The sequence below is a fragment of the Ischnura elegans genome, chromosome 3 (genome assembly GCF_921293095.1).
Source record: "Ischnura elegans chromosome 3, ioIscEleg1.1, whole genome shotgun sequence".
In the NCBI taxonomy this organism is placed as follows: Eukaryota; Metazoa; Arthropoda; class Insecta; order Odonata; family Coenagrionidae; genus Ischnura; species Ischnura elegans.
Window position 1 is genome coordinate 121347143 of NC_060248.1, and position 18334 is coordinate 121365476.

The window sequence follows — 18334 nt, forward strand, 5'->3', positions numbered from 1 at the left end:
GGCTCTTCTCGGCCGCCCGTTTTGCGGGGAATCCAGGGCCGAAGTGGGGTGTTGAACTCCGGCCCATACCGGGTATCCGACGCCCAGCTGGGTGCCGGAGAGCTCACCCACCAGGATCCCCTTCTCCCCCACGTACGGGTCTCCACGCACGGCAAACACGTGGGTGATTCTGGACGCCAGATCTTACGGCTACTCAGAGCAGCAGAGTCACATGCTGTCTGGACACTATCCAAGCGAGCGACGGGGTTTTTTAACGAGCTTTTCTCCTCGGTGGGCTCGGGTCCGTGGGGGCGCGGCTCCCCAAAGGAAGAGATAACTCTCCTCCCCCCGTGCGGGGGCTGAAAATGAGTTGCTTTTTTCTTTAGCTAATGCTGTATATTTATATGATTATAATATTAAGTTTACCGCTGGGAAAGTCATGGGTATATTAAAAAAACATTGATTATAACAGAGATTTGGCGGAGAAATCTTTGTTTGAAAACTTTTTTTCAATAAGACCTGGTCCCACTTCTTCGGGTCCTATTGGATTATGGTTTCATAAAAAATTTTATTCTTAGTTCCAATCTGGTTTGGGTGAGCAAATTGAAGTACAGAAGGTTTGTCGTTTTGTAAATTTTTCTGAATATTTTGGTAAACATATGTTTCTCACTGGGGCTTTTGGTTCTGTTGACGTTTCTGATGATATGGGGATTGACATTTCTTTAGATTTAGTGAAAATTCTTTCTGAGGGGGCCAAAGATGCCTTCAAAAACCACGATATTGAGGTTGCTTTTCCGGTTTACAACAATATTTTGGCAATAGATCAGTCTTATGAAGACTGCTTACGATATAATAAAGAGAAACGCATTGGTGCGGTGATGATTCTCAAACGGCGTTATCTGGTGACATAGAACGTGAGCCGTCAACATCAAGGATCACTAGAGATGCTCGGTTTCGCGAGCCTTCTTCGGAACCCTAATTGCTCTACCGAGGTAATTACTCTCATATCTTGGTTCTCTGGTCAGGATCCATATAGGTGGTCTGCCCTGTGAACCTCACGGGCTTACTTCGGGACACATTAGCGCATTCATTTTTTCTTGGACGCCGGAGAGGGACCAGTACCGATAATGATCCTTGTACCGATAACGATCCTTGCACCGATACTGATTACGACTCAGTATCGTTGACCCGTTCGAGCGGGGGAGCTCGTGTGAACTCTGCGGAGGGATATTCACCACTTGCAGCTCACTACGGCTTCATGCGAGAAAGACACACTCTGGTACGAGACAACGATTTCGCTGTGCGAATTGCGCTACTGAGTTTCGATCCTATCTAGCAGTAGCTTGTCATTACCCGCACTGTCGGGGGATTGACGCCAGAGTGCCGGGCGAAGGCGATTTCATCGAGAACTTCGGACATGTACATGAATTGCCCCGGAAAACCTGCCAGTTTCACCGCGAATGATAGGTTGAGCTCGTTAAGGGAAGGAGATGATGCATTAGAGAAACCGACCGCATCGGCAGTACGGTCCCTCTACGAGAGAGACTGGGAAAACCCGGTGACGGTCCTAGGGGATGCAAGGGCCCAACCTATTGGGCGAACGAACTTCATTTCAAAGAGGGAAATGATGTAACGAGTAAAGAGAGTGAGGTGGGGAAGAGCCCCAGGACCCGATGGTATTACCCGGCGTCATCTGGAGGAGATTCCGGGCATTCATGTTGCGCGGTGCAAGTTGTTTAACTTACTGCTGGCCAGAAGCCAGACGCAACTGCAGCCCTCTGTTTTCTTTAGCTATCTCTTTGATTCATTGAATAGGAAGTCAGAAAGGGATGCAATACGCTCGGATTCATAGGACCTCAAGGTTTGTTCATAGAATATAATGTTTACCCATGTGGTATGTTTCTGAAATGCTATTTTATTGTAGCTGTTTGGGGAGGTGTGGAGGTTATTAATGTATTTATTTGCAGGTAATTGAGTCTACATTGAAATGGTTGGATGGCTGGAATGACTTGCTGCTGGAGGGTAAAATTTAAAAAGAAATGAGTTTCTCACTTACCAAACCTATGAAGGCTTAAGGTTAATGTCGCAGTCTACAATAGATGTATGTTCATACATGTTAAATGCCTGTGCAATTGATTATTTTTGACTGGGAACATAAATCAAGACCCTCTTGAGGTATGTCGTACTATGAATGTTTAAATTAATGTGATGATACTAATTATTGCTTTGATTTATATTCACTCTTCTAACATTTATATTTTTTATTACTTTCAGCGCTTCCTTGGCATCATTCGCCATGTGTCTGGATCGAATGACCACCCTGCAGTGCACAATACTTCTTCCCGCAGTTCGACCAGCCACGATCGGCCTATGCGTTTCGGGGCAGAGCACGGGGGAGTTGAGGAGCGCTCTGTATAGCACGGACCGCTTCTCCTCACCCGTGCTGCTGCTCATTGGATCAAATGAATTAAAGAAGGTGAGTAACATGCTAGAGATAATTATTTTCATTTAAAAAATCTGTCGCAAAATATTCTCTCAGAGTGTGCCACTCAAAAAAAAATAGGGCAAATTTGCACAGGGTACTTCAAAGAGTATGCCCACTTGCGCCCCAAGTCACCGTTTGGACCGTGCTGCCAATACCGCGGCTGTGGAGTGACTAAGTATAGGATACACTTCAGGGCCTTGAATCGGTGGTCTAATAAGAATGCGAGAGGTTTGTATACGAGAGTTCTCTTTGCACTTGACGAAAAAACCCTTCGGGAGGTAGTCAATTATTTTTATTGCAGGAAGGTACCGTGTGATAGATGTCACCAGTCCATTTTTAGATGGTGACACGGTTAGACAAGAATATTTTGAGAGGTATGCCCACGGTTTTATAAAACGTTGACAGATTAGGCAGCCACTTATTGATACATGATTATTATTTTTTTAATGTTTCTTTACAGATGGATGGGGATAGGTATTAGGAGGACGGATAAGATACACTTAAATAGAAGAGGGATGGAGATGATGTTGGAGGTGTTAGAAGTTGAATTTGCTCGTTGAGCATGTATACGATTTTCATTTTTTTAAATGTCGCAATGTTTTCACTTCTCTTTCATTGTGTGCCTTTCAAAAAGATCAGGGCCAATTTACACAGAATTTTACAGCGCCTTTGCCCCCTTGCGCCCCAAGTCACAGTTCTCACCGTGCTGCCAGCACCGCGGCTGTGGAGCGATTGTAAATATAGGGCACACCTCCGGGCATTGAACCGATGGTTATACAAGAATGCGAGAGGTTTGTATATGAGATGACTATTTGCACTTGACGAAAAAACGCTTCGGGAGGTAATCAATTATTTTATTGCAGGAAGGTACCGTGTGATTGATGTCACAAGTACATTTTTGGATGGTGACACGGTCAGAGAGGAATTTTTTGAGAGGTATGCCCAAGGTATAAAAAACGTTAACAGATTAGGTAGCCACAAATTAATATATGAGTTATATTAATTTTCAAATGTTTCTTTACAGATGGATGGGGATAGGCATTCAAGGACAGACACGATTCACCTGAATGGAAGATGGATGGAGGGGATGTTGGAAGTATTGGAAGTAGAGTTGGCGCATTGAGGATGAATACGGTTTTCCATAGGGCTATTGGCGTTCTCTTTCCCGTTGAAATGAAGAGAAACGCATAAGTCTGGTAACCTCTATGGTGATGTGGAATAACCAGAGAAAACGAGGGAAGAACAGAAACATTTAAAGTGAAAAGTAATGCATAAAAAAAACCTTAGTAAATGACATAACAATTATCATTTCAAGAGTTATTTAGAAAAATAATGAGTACTAATTGAATTCCTTACCCCATAATCATGATTATTTCTGATACAACGATTAACTTTTCCATTTATGTTTCCCTAGTCAATTCAAGAGCAATTAGTCTCACCTGAGCAGTAACAAAACAATTAAAAGTTCTAGTTCAGATTACGGGGTCAATGCGGAACCATCTCATCTTTCATCTTATGAACTCATCTCTCACGTAGATAAAATCTCACTCCTGTGATGTGTATACTACTAATTTCCTTGTACGTCTAATCTCAACCAACCTTGATTGGGCACCTCATATACAGGTTGTACTAAAACAAATCTCCGTGGGTATATTCATGATCAGAACGTTGTTTCCTATTGTAACATTGGGTACTTTAAAAATGGTATACTATGCTAAAATCCATTCTCATGTTTCTCCTGGTGTTCTATTTTGGCGAAACTCATTTGTGGCTTAATGAATGAAGTTTTTTCGATTATGAAAATTGTTGAAATTAGTTTAATACCTATTACTTGGTAGCCTGTTTATAAAATTATCTCCCATGGTTTTTGACCCCTCCACCCCAAACAAAATTCCTGGCAACGCCACTGCTGCTAGGTAAGGTTCAAATGGATTTTTGTCTTTGAATGGAGAGTTAAAAAAGAGTGCGATTTTTCAGGTTTATTAACCAGTGTAGATTTTGAAAAAAACTGAAATTAGGGAGTTGAGGAGGTAGGGATCGCATGGATAACAACCAAGTGAATAAACATGAGTGATTATCGAGTGATCCATCTATGAACTGAAATTGACATTTTTCAGGTGTTTCTTGGTGGTAATATCTTTATGGAGAAAAGCAAGTGAGATGTGATCTCCAGTAATATGAAGGACACCATCTTCGTGAAGGATCTTGCCACTGCGATATGGGGCAAAGAGAATTTGAGGGGAAGGAGTATAGAAGGCATTCCATGCAACCGGCTGAATAGGCCGGAGCAACAACTAAACCCGCCTTAACTCCAGAAAAGTTAGCTGTGGTGAAGGGTAAGTGTGCATGTCAAATAAGTCAAACATTTGTGCTAAGTGTTCTGTAGTCTGGCAATTTTGTAACTGTTACTTCAAAAGATCACATAGTACCTGAATTTAACTTCATTCATAAGGTTGATCTATCGAAATTAACTCCTTTATAATGGCATGTTTACCTGCGACTTCTTAGTGTGTATATGGGAAGCTTCAGGCACTTCTCATTAACTAAGTATGTCAACTCACACATTACTGGTCCTGACAGCCCATTATTTTAAGTATTTTGGCTATTTTTTTAATTGTTTGACTTTGGTTTTCCAAACAAATTTGATGGTTAGTGAGTGAATCTGATAAAATTGAATGAGTTATTCATGTAGTGTAATAACAGTGGTAGTTGTTAGAAATTGTCTGTGACTGGGGTATCTTTTTTGTTTTAGATACATTTGAAGATTGGCTGAGGAGTAAAAGCATTCAAGAAGAGGAAATTACATTGCGCCTACAGAAATATAATCTTACATTTCTGATAAAATTATGTATATAAACAGAAAATATGTAAAAGAAAATGCTAATCAGGTAACTGTAAATGATACATCAAATTTGTAATTATTTCAAATTTTATATGAATTAAAAGCTATCATAAATTGTAAATTATGTTTTTAATTTCATTATTTGAGAATCATATTTGTCATCTGTTTCAGAAACATGGCGGTGATCGTTAAATAGGCTTAATGTATTTCCAATTTCATATGCTAGTGCATATTAATGTTAGCAATTTATTGTTTTTTATTCATATTGTTAGCTACTCTAAAGGACATTTGTAGAATACACCGTTGATAGTTTGTCAACTACATTGATATCATTTCGTATAGATGTCATGTGTCGTGGCTGCACTTGGTGGAACTGCATATTATCTAATGTGTGAAATGTGCACTTATTAGTAATTTTTCTAAAAAAACTTATTTTCCCGGCGTAGGGTTTCGATGAGCGACCTTGATAATGTCTGTGTACCTAGTCTGTGTCTAGTCAAAACCATGTGTTGGAACAATTAGTTTCTTTCGTGGAATGTTGGTAATTGATTTATTTTGCATGTTCAATGAAATGATACTTAATATTTTGATACAGTTAATAACGTTTCGTGTCACAGAGGTTAAGAGCTCCCGGTTGGTCTTATGGGATATTGAATTAACTATTTGACTGTTAAAAATTCATACTACATTACAAAACCTGGTAAGCTGCTGAAGGTGGTCGGTTGACTACAGATGATGTTCAGTTGCCGACTGAACCCGGTTGGTTAAAGATGATGTTCGGTTGCCTACCGAACCCTTCTGGGGATATTTCCTTGAGCGATCTGCGGAAAGCAAGGTGTGACAGCAAAGACACAATAAGTGACTTGCAGGAGAGTGTTGGGAGGAAGGCAAGGATAAGTGGAAAGGGTATTTGCAGCAGCTAACAACTTAACCGTAACGTTTTCAGTGGCATACATTCTCTCAGGAACGGCTGCTTGCTTATCAAAAGGAAAGGGCTATTCTATATTTCGAAGTAACCGGTTCAGTTGTCAAAAATCATCCCGCTTTTCTGAATCGTATATTTTATTACATAGGGAATACATTCATTCGCATCATGGAAATGATAAGCGACCCGCACACAGCCAAATGCATAGGATCTTTCACGACATATTTTAAATGTTTCACGGAAAGCGATGGGGGAGTTAGGAAACTTCTTTTCTATGCAATAGTGTGCGATTTAAATGAATATTAGGAAAGTGCGACGACAAAGTGAGAGAAATTAGCTACTTTTCCCTCGTTACACCCCATTTAGAGTTATCTATTGGCCCTAGAATTCTCTTTCCCCACACACTCACTTTTTTAGGTATCATCGAACGAAGCATTCATAGACCTCATTTAATTTTGAGAAAATTAAAATAATTGGGACATATATGTCTCTTGGACGTTAAAAGGTTAAAATGCTTCTCACTTGTCAAATGTGTTTACTGCCTTACCTCAAAGTACCTGGACCATGTTTATACTCTTCATTCCAAAGTAAGTAGAAATGCTTCTCTCTCAGTCTATAATTAACTGAGTATCCGTTACATTGAAGCAAAAATAAATGCTGGCAAGGCTAATGCACAGGATGATTCACTGATGCAAGTTATGAGAACATCGCAGGGGAGCAATCTTACGTAATTTCTTAGTCTCCAAACAATTTTATAAGCCTTACTTTCATTTGGAGTGACATCACATTACGAGTCTACTGTACTTACATTTCTCACAGCAAGGCTGAGAATAATAAGAATGGACGTGAAGAAATTTAGGATTTTATTAGTTGACCAGATAAGGTGACAATGAACAAATGATCATTCTGACTCAATTTCATTTACTCTTTTACTGCAGAAAAACTTTCCTTCTACAGAACATAATACACATCTAAAATTTTTTAATACCAATACTTTCAAATTCATGACTTGCAATTAATTCAAACAAAAAGTCATTTTTAGGAAGACCTTTCACACACACAGTGGAGCACTTGTTTACAATTGCTTTATATTTGCATTCACAGATGCAAGTACTCTCACAATCACAAAGTTTATACTACTCAAACATTTTCACAATAGCAAAAGAATTATCACAACAAAGGACCAGAGATGAATCATTTTTTGAGCCACCACTGCAGACATAGTACCTCCCAACAATAATACTATTTTCTTTTCTAATTTTATTAAAATCCAAACTTTTGGCACATTTTCAACGTGACAAATACCCATAAGCATTTCAATAGTTTCAATTAAAAATGCAACTAACCTATGTAAAATTTAATGCATGTTTCTTAATTCAATTATTATTTCTAGCAGCATATGGTAGTATAGTTTGTTATGGTAGTATAGTATTCCACCAAATCCGAAAGTTTGATACGCCGCCACTGAACCGCGAGGACCGGAAATCATATTCAGACTAACCGATTATTTTTTGCGATTTCGTATTTTTAATACAACAATGTGTGGCTAATTATACAATTTAATTTTATTGTTAAATTTTTATTCCGACATCAGGGTTTGGAATGAGCTCTGTACACTTCCATCTTACGAAAGCGAATTATCAACTTGACTCATTAAGGCAGAGTTTTGCCAACATACGGTATTCATCTACCGTATGTAAGTAGAAATAAAGGTGAAGGGGAGAACGAGGTCGGTGGAGGTTACAGCAATGAAAATTGGAGGTAAGCGTTTTAACATATCTGATGGCATGGTTTTTCCTTCCACGTTTAGCTTTGCAAATTTTGACATTGAATTCGCGTTTTACCCCAGGCAGAGTTACGGATTTTGAAGTAGTCATGAATGAGCCCGTAATGTCCGGTGAGGCCATGATGAAGAAGAGGTAAGGAAATCCTAGGGTCTTGAAGCCGTCGCCAATTAATTCATTGAACGCCGTGGCGACTGCCGTCCGGTTCTCGTGCATGATGGATGAGCCGGAGAATGCACAGATTATCAATCCTGCACCATCGGTCTGCAATCCTATGGAGGACAAGAGCAAGCTGGAGAGAGCTTATGACGAGATTAGGGATGCGGGTGAGCCTTGCTAGTGCAATTTACATTTAATTTATGCACATTTTATGTAAATTTATACCCGAATAATTTCATTTTTTGATTGTATTCTACGTTGCCTAGCAGCATGAATATTTAACTTAAATATGGTATTTCACTATCGCAGGAGACCAAAACGCCATGGGCGACGCCACGTATCGGCTGTTCCTGTGCCTAAAACCGGCAGGCCGGGATGAACAGGTAAAGCCACCCTTAAGAGTATTTAGTTGCAGTTTGCTTCATATGGTACACTGTTTTAAATTTCTTGGAAAAAGAGGCCTATAATGATTTGCTAACATCTTTCAATCATTCTCTCCTGTCAGGTTGAGATTTTTGCGTGGACCAATGTTTCGAAGAAGAGGCGAGAAAAGATTGATGCTCAGGAGAGCTGCCAGGGCAATCCAAGGGAATTGCAGAACTTACTCCTCACCAAAGTCTTCGGTGAGCATTACATTCATTGTCATTGTGCTATCGGGCAACGGATCGAGTGCAAGCATGGTGCGATGCTTGGCAGTTAGAATGAAATTTGAACAAATGCGTCGTAATGAATTTCTGGAAGAAGAATAACTCCATACAACGTAGCTATATAATTCGGGGCACCCAATTAAAGGCAGATGAATCCGTGAGATTTCTAGGAGTTATACTCAATAATGGCCCATCGTGGAACAAACATATTCGGGAAATAACCGGTCAAGCGAATCGTAAAATGGGTTTCGTTAAAAGAATATTAGGAAAGTGCGACGACAAATTGAGAGAAATTAGTAACATTTCCCTCGTTAATCTCCATTTAGAGTCAGCTATTGTCCCTAGAATTCTCTTTCCCCACACTTTCACTTTTTAGGTATCATCGAACTTCATTCGGCGAGGTGACTTCCAGACGAAGTGGCTCTCCATACTACTTCTCTATCTTCATTCTCGGTGTCAACTTGGAGTGCTTCACAAGCATATCTGCTTTAAGAGCCCAACTGCTAGCCGTAGGTGTAGCGGAATTCGTCTACATGTTGGGATTTATTCGCGAGAGTAAAGCCTGTCATGGCGGGGGAATACGCCGCATCGTCTCCAAGGGTATAGAAAGGCTTCGCGTGCATCGGTGCAAGACGTGTGGAAAGGCGTCTTCAATTACGGCGGGAATGACATTCCCCAAATTTCGCGTCAAAGTGGAAGACGCTCTTGTAATTCTTGTGGCTTGGATAAATCGCTATTCAACCCAAGTAATTGCTAGGGAAACTTCTTTGCATCGCTGCACTGTCGCGAAATTTATTTTGAACTTCCGTGAACTGCTTTGCGCTTGGCTGCAAGAGGATAGCTCCCAGATAGGAGGTCCTGGCAAGGTTGTGGAGATCGATGAGAGAGCTTTTGGGCGACGCAAGTATAACCTTGGCCGGTTGACTAAGATGACGTGGGTTTTGGGAGGTATCGACAGAGTGACGCGCCAAACTTTTCTCGGCGTGGTGAAGAAGCGGGACGGTCCAACCCTTATGCGAGCCTAACTTGGAGTGCTTCACAAGCATATCTGTCTAAAATACCGGTGAATGCTTACCTTGCAAAATTAGACTTGTCCTCAGCCTTCTACCAAATCCAGATCAATTGCAAACACTGGCGGTTTTATGGTATACGATATAGAAATGATACTTACGCATTCACACGGCTGCCCATGGGTCACTCCTTGAGCCCCGCCATCTTGCAACGATGGGCGGAGGACTGTGCCGAGATAATTTATGAAAATTTCAATGTCCATGTAATCTGTTATCTTGATGATTGGCTGCTCTACTCATGTGAAGTGTTTTATCCAAATGATATTGTAAAATTTCTGACAAATACCCTTGGTATTACTATTAATTTTAAGAAGTCACACCTTGGTCTCACCAAACAGTTGAAATATTTAGGAGTGCTTATCGATACATATCACCAAACCTTAGAGTTGACAACTAGTGCCAAGAAAAGAGTGTCACAATTAATTCCAATTATGCCTAGGCTGCGACAACAAGATATCCCTAAAGCCGCGGGATACCTTGCTTGGGTGTGTTGGGTGCTGCGGCTCCCGACCTTACTAGTGACAATGGTGTTTCGTCGTGACAACACTTGGTGGCTTAAATTGTTAACATCACAGTTCTTCGACAAAGTAGTGGCTCTTCCGCGCCCTACGGGCGCGGTAACAGTGTACACAGATGCCACGTTAGTACAAGGCGGTGTTGTGATCCCCGAGTGGAATATAAATCAATACTTCCCTATCCCAGTGCTATCCTCAATTAATGCCTGTGAGATCTATGCGGCCCTAGTAGGTCTGCGAAAAGCCCTGTTGAATGCCTTAAACCTCACCAATATAGTAGTGGAAATGTATGTTGATAGTACTGTGGCGTTGCACGCCTTGCGTCGAGGACAATCTTGTGTATTTCATTTAAATCATGTACTCATTGATCTGTATTGTGAAGTTATAATAAAAGAAGTTATGTCACAAAGCGTGACCTGGTCTTGGATACCCTCTAGCCTGAATCCTGCCGACTTGCCCTCTTGGGCCGTGCCAACCTGATATGTAGGAGTCGGCCATGTTGGCGACCACCGCATATAGGCGCGCGCGCGCCCGCGCACGGCAGTCGCTCGAGAAATTCAGGCGGGAGAGGGTCTCCAGGGCCAGCAGCAGGGCCAGCCCAACTGCTAGCCGTAGGTGTAGCGGAATTCCTCTACATGTTGGGATTTATTCGCGAGAGTAAAGCCTGTCACTGCGGGGGAATACACCGCATCGTCTCCAAGGGTATAGAGAGGCTTCCCGTGCATCGGTGCAAGACGTGTGGAAAGGAGTCTTCAATTACGGCGGGAACGATATTCTCTAAATTTCGCGTCAAAGTGGAAGACGCTCTTGTAATTCTTGTGGCTTGGATTAATCGCTATTCAAGCCCTTCCTCCAAGCCCTTCATTTCAAGGAGAATCCAGAAAACTCTGAGATCCCTCCGACGGACAGACTATTCAAAATTAGGTCCCTTAGTGGTGACCCCCCTCACGTGACTTGAGTTTGGATGAGTCTATGGTTCCATCGAGAGGCAAGCTGGGATTTCGTCAATATATGAAGGGGAAACGCCACAGGTATGGAATAAAGGTTAACATGTTGATTGAAGTAAAGTGTTTGGCGCTGAAGGTCCTCTTATGCCAAGGGTCTTCCGATTCAGAAGTGGCTTGAAAAGGGCATTCGGAGAAGGTGGTCAGGAAACTGACGGAAAAATAGTATTAATGCGGCCACCCCATTTATATGGACATTTATTACAACAGCGTAGCTACTTCCATATTCCTTCTGAGTTGGAAAACCTACGTGAAAGAGACACTGCGGCGGGACAGGAAAGGCATCCCACCTGTGGTGCTTTCCCAGAAATTAAAGAAAGGTTAGGCGGTGGAGGCCTTCTCTGAGGATAGAATATGTATCCTAAGGTGGAAGGATATGAGGAGATGGATAAGTGAACTACGATCAGCACTGAATTCAGTGCACCAATGATTGATGCCATAAATAGGGCGTACGTCAAAAAAACCACAGGCGGTGGTTCAATACAATAAATACGTGAGTGGCATCGATCATTTGGATCAAATGATGTCTTACTATCCCATTGAAAGGAAATCCATCAAGTGGTATAAAAAATTGGACCTCCGCCTTCTGAACTGATCACATATGAGGAGGTTAGTGGTCGCACGGAAAGTGTGAATTCGTTTTTCTATCAATCATGTTATCTGCGGATCTACTGCCCTGACAAATGACCCGATTGTTTTGCCCCCATGCGACCCAGTGATGCGTGCTACATTATTTGCTAGGTATGGCCGATTAGACCGCATTTGCGTCAGGTTGCGGCCGGGTGGAAGAGGGTACCCATTTTGTCCGCCTTGGGCAATTGCTGGGATAGCACTTGGAGAGAGAACTTCTTTCATATGGCGTAACTAGTATATTTCTTTCTAAGACTGTACTAACACTGCAGACGCGGATGTGATAAAAAGGGCACATTGAGAAGATTCATTTCTTGAATGTTCTGCAGAAAGCAAAGACAAAGTAATTGCAGCAGTTCAAGTGTCCAGTGCTATTCATTATCTCAGATGAGGCTGCTAGCACAAATTCAGAAGAAGGAAAGGCCAATTTTATATTTCGACGCGATCGGGTCAATTGCTTAAAACCATCCTGCTCCGCCGAATCGTATTTTTTACGACGTGGGTGTCATACGGGAAGGGAATACACTTTTTCCCATCATGGAAATGATAAGCGACCCGCACACAGCCAACTTCAAAGGTTCTTTCATGAAAGATTTTAAATGTTTCACGGAAAGTGTTGGGGGAGTTAGGAAACCTCTTTTCCATGCAATAGTGTGCGATTTCAGCTTCGCGATGAGAAACGCGGTAAACGTGAAACAGGCCATTAAGGACATCGATAAGGTTCCAATTCGAACGAGTGGTCGGCCACTGTTTGTCTCCCTCAGGATCCTCACAATACAATGCATTTATATTCTTACATGAGCCGTGTTTGTGGAGTGTTAACCTCATTACATTCAAGTTAACTCCGACTTTCACAGTCATGACACTCGCTCTAAACTTGACATTCATAGTAATCTACATTCATTTACCCTACGCCAGAAACGACCCTTTTACTCTATTGATGCAATTTACAATAAGCTACCATCTGGTTTAAAATCCCTTACCGCACCAATGATTTTTTAAAAAAGATTGAATATCTCGTTATATAGCATATATTATTATAGTATTCAGGAAATTTTAACGATATTCTGTAATCTGTATTTTACTGCAATGTCTCTCCCAATGTAACCTGTATTTTATTTGACATTCATGGAAACATAACTAAGTAGTACTCGTCGACAGGATTTTTGTAATTTATGTACCTTACTGCGTTAAGTAAGGAAAGGTAAGGATGTTGTGGTAGCACATAACTCATTAAATGCGACTATAAATGATGTTGAGATGAATGATCTTGATACTGCTAGAACGGACTTCTCCTTCCGGAAGGTCCCAAAGAATAGTTTCTCAAAGAGCAGCCTCTTTCATCAAAAATTTCGGTCACTTTCGGAATGAGCACCCGTTAGAGATTTAGGAGAAAAAAACGAAATCTATAGCGAGGTATATTTTTCCCAATATATAAATAAGTACGTTCCCTTCCTCCCCATGTGGATCAACATTTGACATCTCGATATAGCAATTACGCGGTTGAATCCTGGTTCGGGATTGGTAAGTTTTGTTTGGTGAATTACATATTCACCCTGGTCGTTTACAACTGCCGATAAGTTGATAATTCTTGCGAAGGTGAAGGAATTTAACTACACATCCCTCCGAACAGAGATGTCGCCGGAAGCTAGTTCAGTTAGACACTTTCCACGTGGAAGAGAAGCGGGGAAAGAAAAGGAAATGCTCGGATAAAAAGACACCATCTTCAATTAAGGCGGAATGCATTACAACGTATAACGCGGATAGGGAGGAAGAAATTGTCAGTGTCAAAATAAGAGGAGACGAAGTGCCGGAGAAAGAGGAGAATGGGTACACATGGGAAACGGAAGAGGAAAAGTGTTAAGTTTAGCCCGGTACATTGGAGTTTAATTCCAACGGCGTTGTTACTAACGACGGGTATTACGAGATCGAATCTTCCCATAGGAATTGTACGATAGGCCTCATAAATGAGGAAAGGAACTTGGAAGATCTCCTTACCCTTTACAATGGCACTCGGATAAATAATTTTGTTATAGCTCACTTTTCCGTCAGTGTCATTAAAAAAACAGCAATGGCATCATTTACTTACACTGCGAAATTTCAACTAATGCGCTGAGATTAGCATTCAACAGTGAAACGTTGATAGCAAAAATAAAAATAAAAGGCTGGCACGCGCTGATGCCTATTTATGTAAGTCATAATCATTGGACCCTAATTCATATTGATGCCATTAATTTAACCGTTACTTATTTCGAATCCTTGGGGCATAGCAACGTCGGAGCCCAACCGAATGCGTTAGCGAGGATTAAAGTTTTTACAGAAACGCCCCTTAGAGGAGCGATCACCGTTAAGAAATTGAAGAACTTCTTAACATTGTTCGAGTTTGCCTTGCCATAAGCAATTGACTCCTAAATCTGCGGGTACACATTTGCTTTGTAATTCACCAGTTATTATCAGGGCGGAGCACATTTGATGAAATAAAAGCTGATGACTATCGCCAGGATATTGGACCAATAGTGCTAGAGAGGATGGGCAAAGCTTCCAATTATGTCCTCAGTGCTGTCTCGGCGTTCAAGGTGCAAATGAGGATATGGTAGAATGTGCTGTTTGTTCACGTTAGTATCACTAAGATTGAATGGATGCCACGGCGACAAGGGAGGATTTCCAGAGAGGCGAATGGGTTTGCTCGTTTTGCAGTCGGAGGTTGCGGAAAAGTATTATATGTGTGTACCGCTTCAGAAGCAGAGGATGTAATGGGAAGTTTAGAAAGGGAACGTAGCTGCAGAAATATAAAAGAGGGCGGCCGATTTACCTGAATTTTTGAATCTTTGTCGATTACTTATGTTATCTGCAGATGTACTGCCCTGCATGGTATTATCAATGACCCGATTGTTTCGCCCCCACGCGACCTTTGACGCGTGCTACAATACATGCTAGGTATGGCCGATTAGACCGCATTTGCGACAGGTTGTGGCCAGGTGGGAGGGAGGATGGTAGGGCATGGAAGGTGGGCGGTGGAACTAATGATTTTCTTTTTACAGCTACACTTCTGTAAGTGCAGGGATGCGTAGAGTGGTGACATATAGGCCTACTGGTGATCTCTTTTCTGCCAGGGTAACTCCCTGTAAAAAGGGAAACGTGTCCTGCAGGTAACATCTTGGGTGACGGGGTAGTCAAGCAATAAATTCTTAGTCTCTCAGTGAATTAATTGCAAATACTCCGTGTCGAACAGCCACTTTCCAAGTATTTAATGTACAACTTTCACCGAGCTTTTCCAACCCACTATGTCATATGATGCCCTTCCTTTGTAAGTATTTTTCGTTCCGGGCCATGGAATATCCTAAGTATCGGGGCAACGCAATGGTGGGAGATTCTCGTTTCGTCCGCCTTGGACAATTCATGGGATATCAGTTTGAGAGAGGTGAGCGTTTCCATATGATATAACTCGGATATTCCTTTCCTTGAGATCATATGGTCATATGATTCCCAAGGATACTTCTTCCCACAGTTCGACCAGCAGTGCCTATGCGTTTCGGGGCAGAGCAGGGGGGAGTTGAGGATAGCCCTGTATGACACTGTACGAGCCGCTTCTCCTCATCCATGCTGCCTCTCAATGCATCGAATGACTTAAAGAAGGTGAGTAACATGCTAAACACAATTATTTTCCTTAAAAAAAACTCTGTGGCAATGTTTTTACTTTTCTTTCAGTGTGTGCCTTTCAAAAAAAAGGGGCAAATTTACACATAATATTTCAAAGACTGTCCCCACTTGCGCCCCGAGTCACTGATTTGACGGTACTGCCAGCACCGCGGCATGGGGGCGACTCTAAATATAGGGCACACCTCAGGGCCTTGAACCGGTGGCTTTATAGGAATGCAAGAGGTTTTTATATGAGATGACTCTTTGCACTTTACGAAAAAACGCTTCGGGAGGTAATCAATTATTTTTAATGCAGGAAGGTACCGTGTGATAGATGTCACCAATCCATTCTTACATGGTGACACGATTGGACAATATTATTTTGAGAGGTATGCCCACGGTTTTATAAACGTTAACAGATTAGGTAGCCACTTATTAATACACGATTATTTTTTTAATGTTTCTTTACAGATGGATGGGGATATACATTACGAGGAGGACGGATAAGACACTTAAATAGGAGAGGGATGGAGAGGATCCTGAAGAAGTACTCTTAATGACTTTTTTTTTTTAAGTTTTTCCACCGAATCATGAAGGGCCGCTGCAGGTCTAACGACAGCCTTTCAATGTTCTCCCTCCGTGTCCCTACCGTAATACACGGAACTTCTTCTTTCTCTTTTCTATCAACTTCTCCACCGTTTATCTGTGACCCAGAGATCCCTTACCTACCGCCTACCTCTTACCTACAATTCCATCAAAGCTCCTTCTGTTGATATAACATCATCAATTTCATCATTTACGACCGCCATCAGGAAACTTCCTCTTTAAATCCCTCTCGTTCTCCGCCCTTTCCAAATAACAAATGAGCGGGTGAGGCGTATTAAAGTGGCGTTTAGAAGTGAAGTATTACGTGATATCTGAGTGTTATTTAATCTTTTTTGTTGTTGTTTCTTGTTACATTATTTAACCATTTGTTTAAAAATCCAATGTTAAAGGTCGCATGAACTGTTTTAGGGTTTATTGAAAATAATACAATTATCACGTATGTGTGTACATGTGTAAATGATTAAGATTTGAGCATCCCTCATACACATTCCCTATGTGTGAACTTTAAAAGCTTCTCCTTCTCCTTATACCTTTTCATCCAGGGTTAAATAAATACATGGTGGAGAAGTCTGTTTACCCTCACTGTAGAGGTTGTGACTGCCCTCAAAGATACAGGGTGGAAAGTAGTGGCAACAATTTTAGACATGGGCAGTAACAATACTTCAGCTCTGAAATCTCCTGGGCCTTCAAAAGCTTAACCTTTCATTTGGTAAGACAGAAGCCATTTGCCTGCTCCTTTACGTGACCCTCCATGCATGCCCACCACTGATCAATAAGTGACAAGGGCAGAATATGCAAAGAAAAATGTAATATGGTGCCAACCCTTCTTTTTGTATTTTTAAGAGGATATGACAATTTAATAATAAGAATTGCCATACACCTTTTACAAAACTGTCACCTCTTGAAATTTTATGTGCATGCTTGCTCCATAATTTTTCTTTCGTCTGTGAGAACGACAAATGTCATCTCCTCATTGTTTTTCCCTAATTCGTAAAAAAATGGCATGAAATTATTTGTCAACATTGGTGGGGATGAATTCTTTACCCTATATTCTTCATTGTTTTTCTCTAATTAATAAAAAAAATGGCTTGAAATAATTTTTCAGCATTGGCGGGGATAAACTCTACCCTATATGCCCCGCCTCATCTCCTCAAATTTACGAGGAATATGTTTAATAAATATTGAATTGAGGGCAAGGTGTGTTATGCATTGTTGTTATTGAATTACAGTGATTGCTGTCTTTTGCCTCATGCAAGCCTCTTAATATCTCTCTATTTGTTATTATGTTGCAATTGGTGGGATAGAAGGTGAGCAACATGCTAAAGATACTTATTTCACTCAAAAAATGACTGTCGCAACTTTTGTACTTTTGTACAAGGGCGAATTTACACAGAACTTTTCAAAGGCCTTGCCCGCTGACGCCCAATTTAACGGTGCTGACAATACTCACCGCACCGCGACTATTCCAAGTACAGGGCGCACCTTACGGCCATGAACCGTAGGATTTATAAGAATGCTAGAGGTTTGTATTTCACAGGACTCTTTGCACTTGACGCAAAAACGATTTACAAACAAATTAGGGCCAATTTTGCATAGGATAATTCAAAGGCTAGTCCCACTGACGCCCAATTCAACCGTGCTAACAGTACTACCCGCCCAGCGGCTATGGGGGGATTTAAAGAACAGGGCGCACCTTAGGCCCACGACCCGGTGGCTTTATAGGAATGCTATAGGTCCGGAGTTGACGTGCCTCTTTGCACTTGACGAAGAAACGCTTCGGGAGGTTATCAGTTATTTTCATTGCAGGAAGATACCGAGTGATAGATGTCACCACTCCATTTTTGGATGGTGACAGCGTAAAAACTGTATATTTTGAGAGATATTCCCAGGTTGCAATTAGTTCCAGGTTATTTTTATTGCAGGAAGATACCGAGTGATAGATGAGCCCATACCATGAATGAAAGAGAACTGCACCACCCAGGTAATTACTCTCATATCTTTCTTCTCTGGTCAGGATCCAGGTGGTCTGCTTTGTGCCCCTCACGGGCT

The 18334-nt window shown here is 41.5% G+C and overlaps 1 long non-coding RNA gene across 2 annotated transcripts; it reads left to right on the forward strand.

The window, feature by feature from the left end:
- Positions 1 to 406: 406 nt before the first annotated feature.
- LOC124155109 lies at positions 407 to 5427 on the forward strand. Of its 2 annotated transcripts, XR_006864130.1 has the most exons (5): positions 407 to 2154; positions 2254 to 3255; positions 3328 to 3400; positions 3489 to 4800; positions 5217 to 5427. It is a non-coding gene; the product is annotated as an uncharacterized LOC124155109 (long non-coding RNA). The 2 variants fall into 2 exon arrangements; XR_006864129.1 differs by having other exon boundaries at positions 2254 to 3400.
- Positions 5428 to 18334: the final 12907 nt, after the last annotated feature.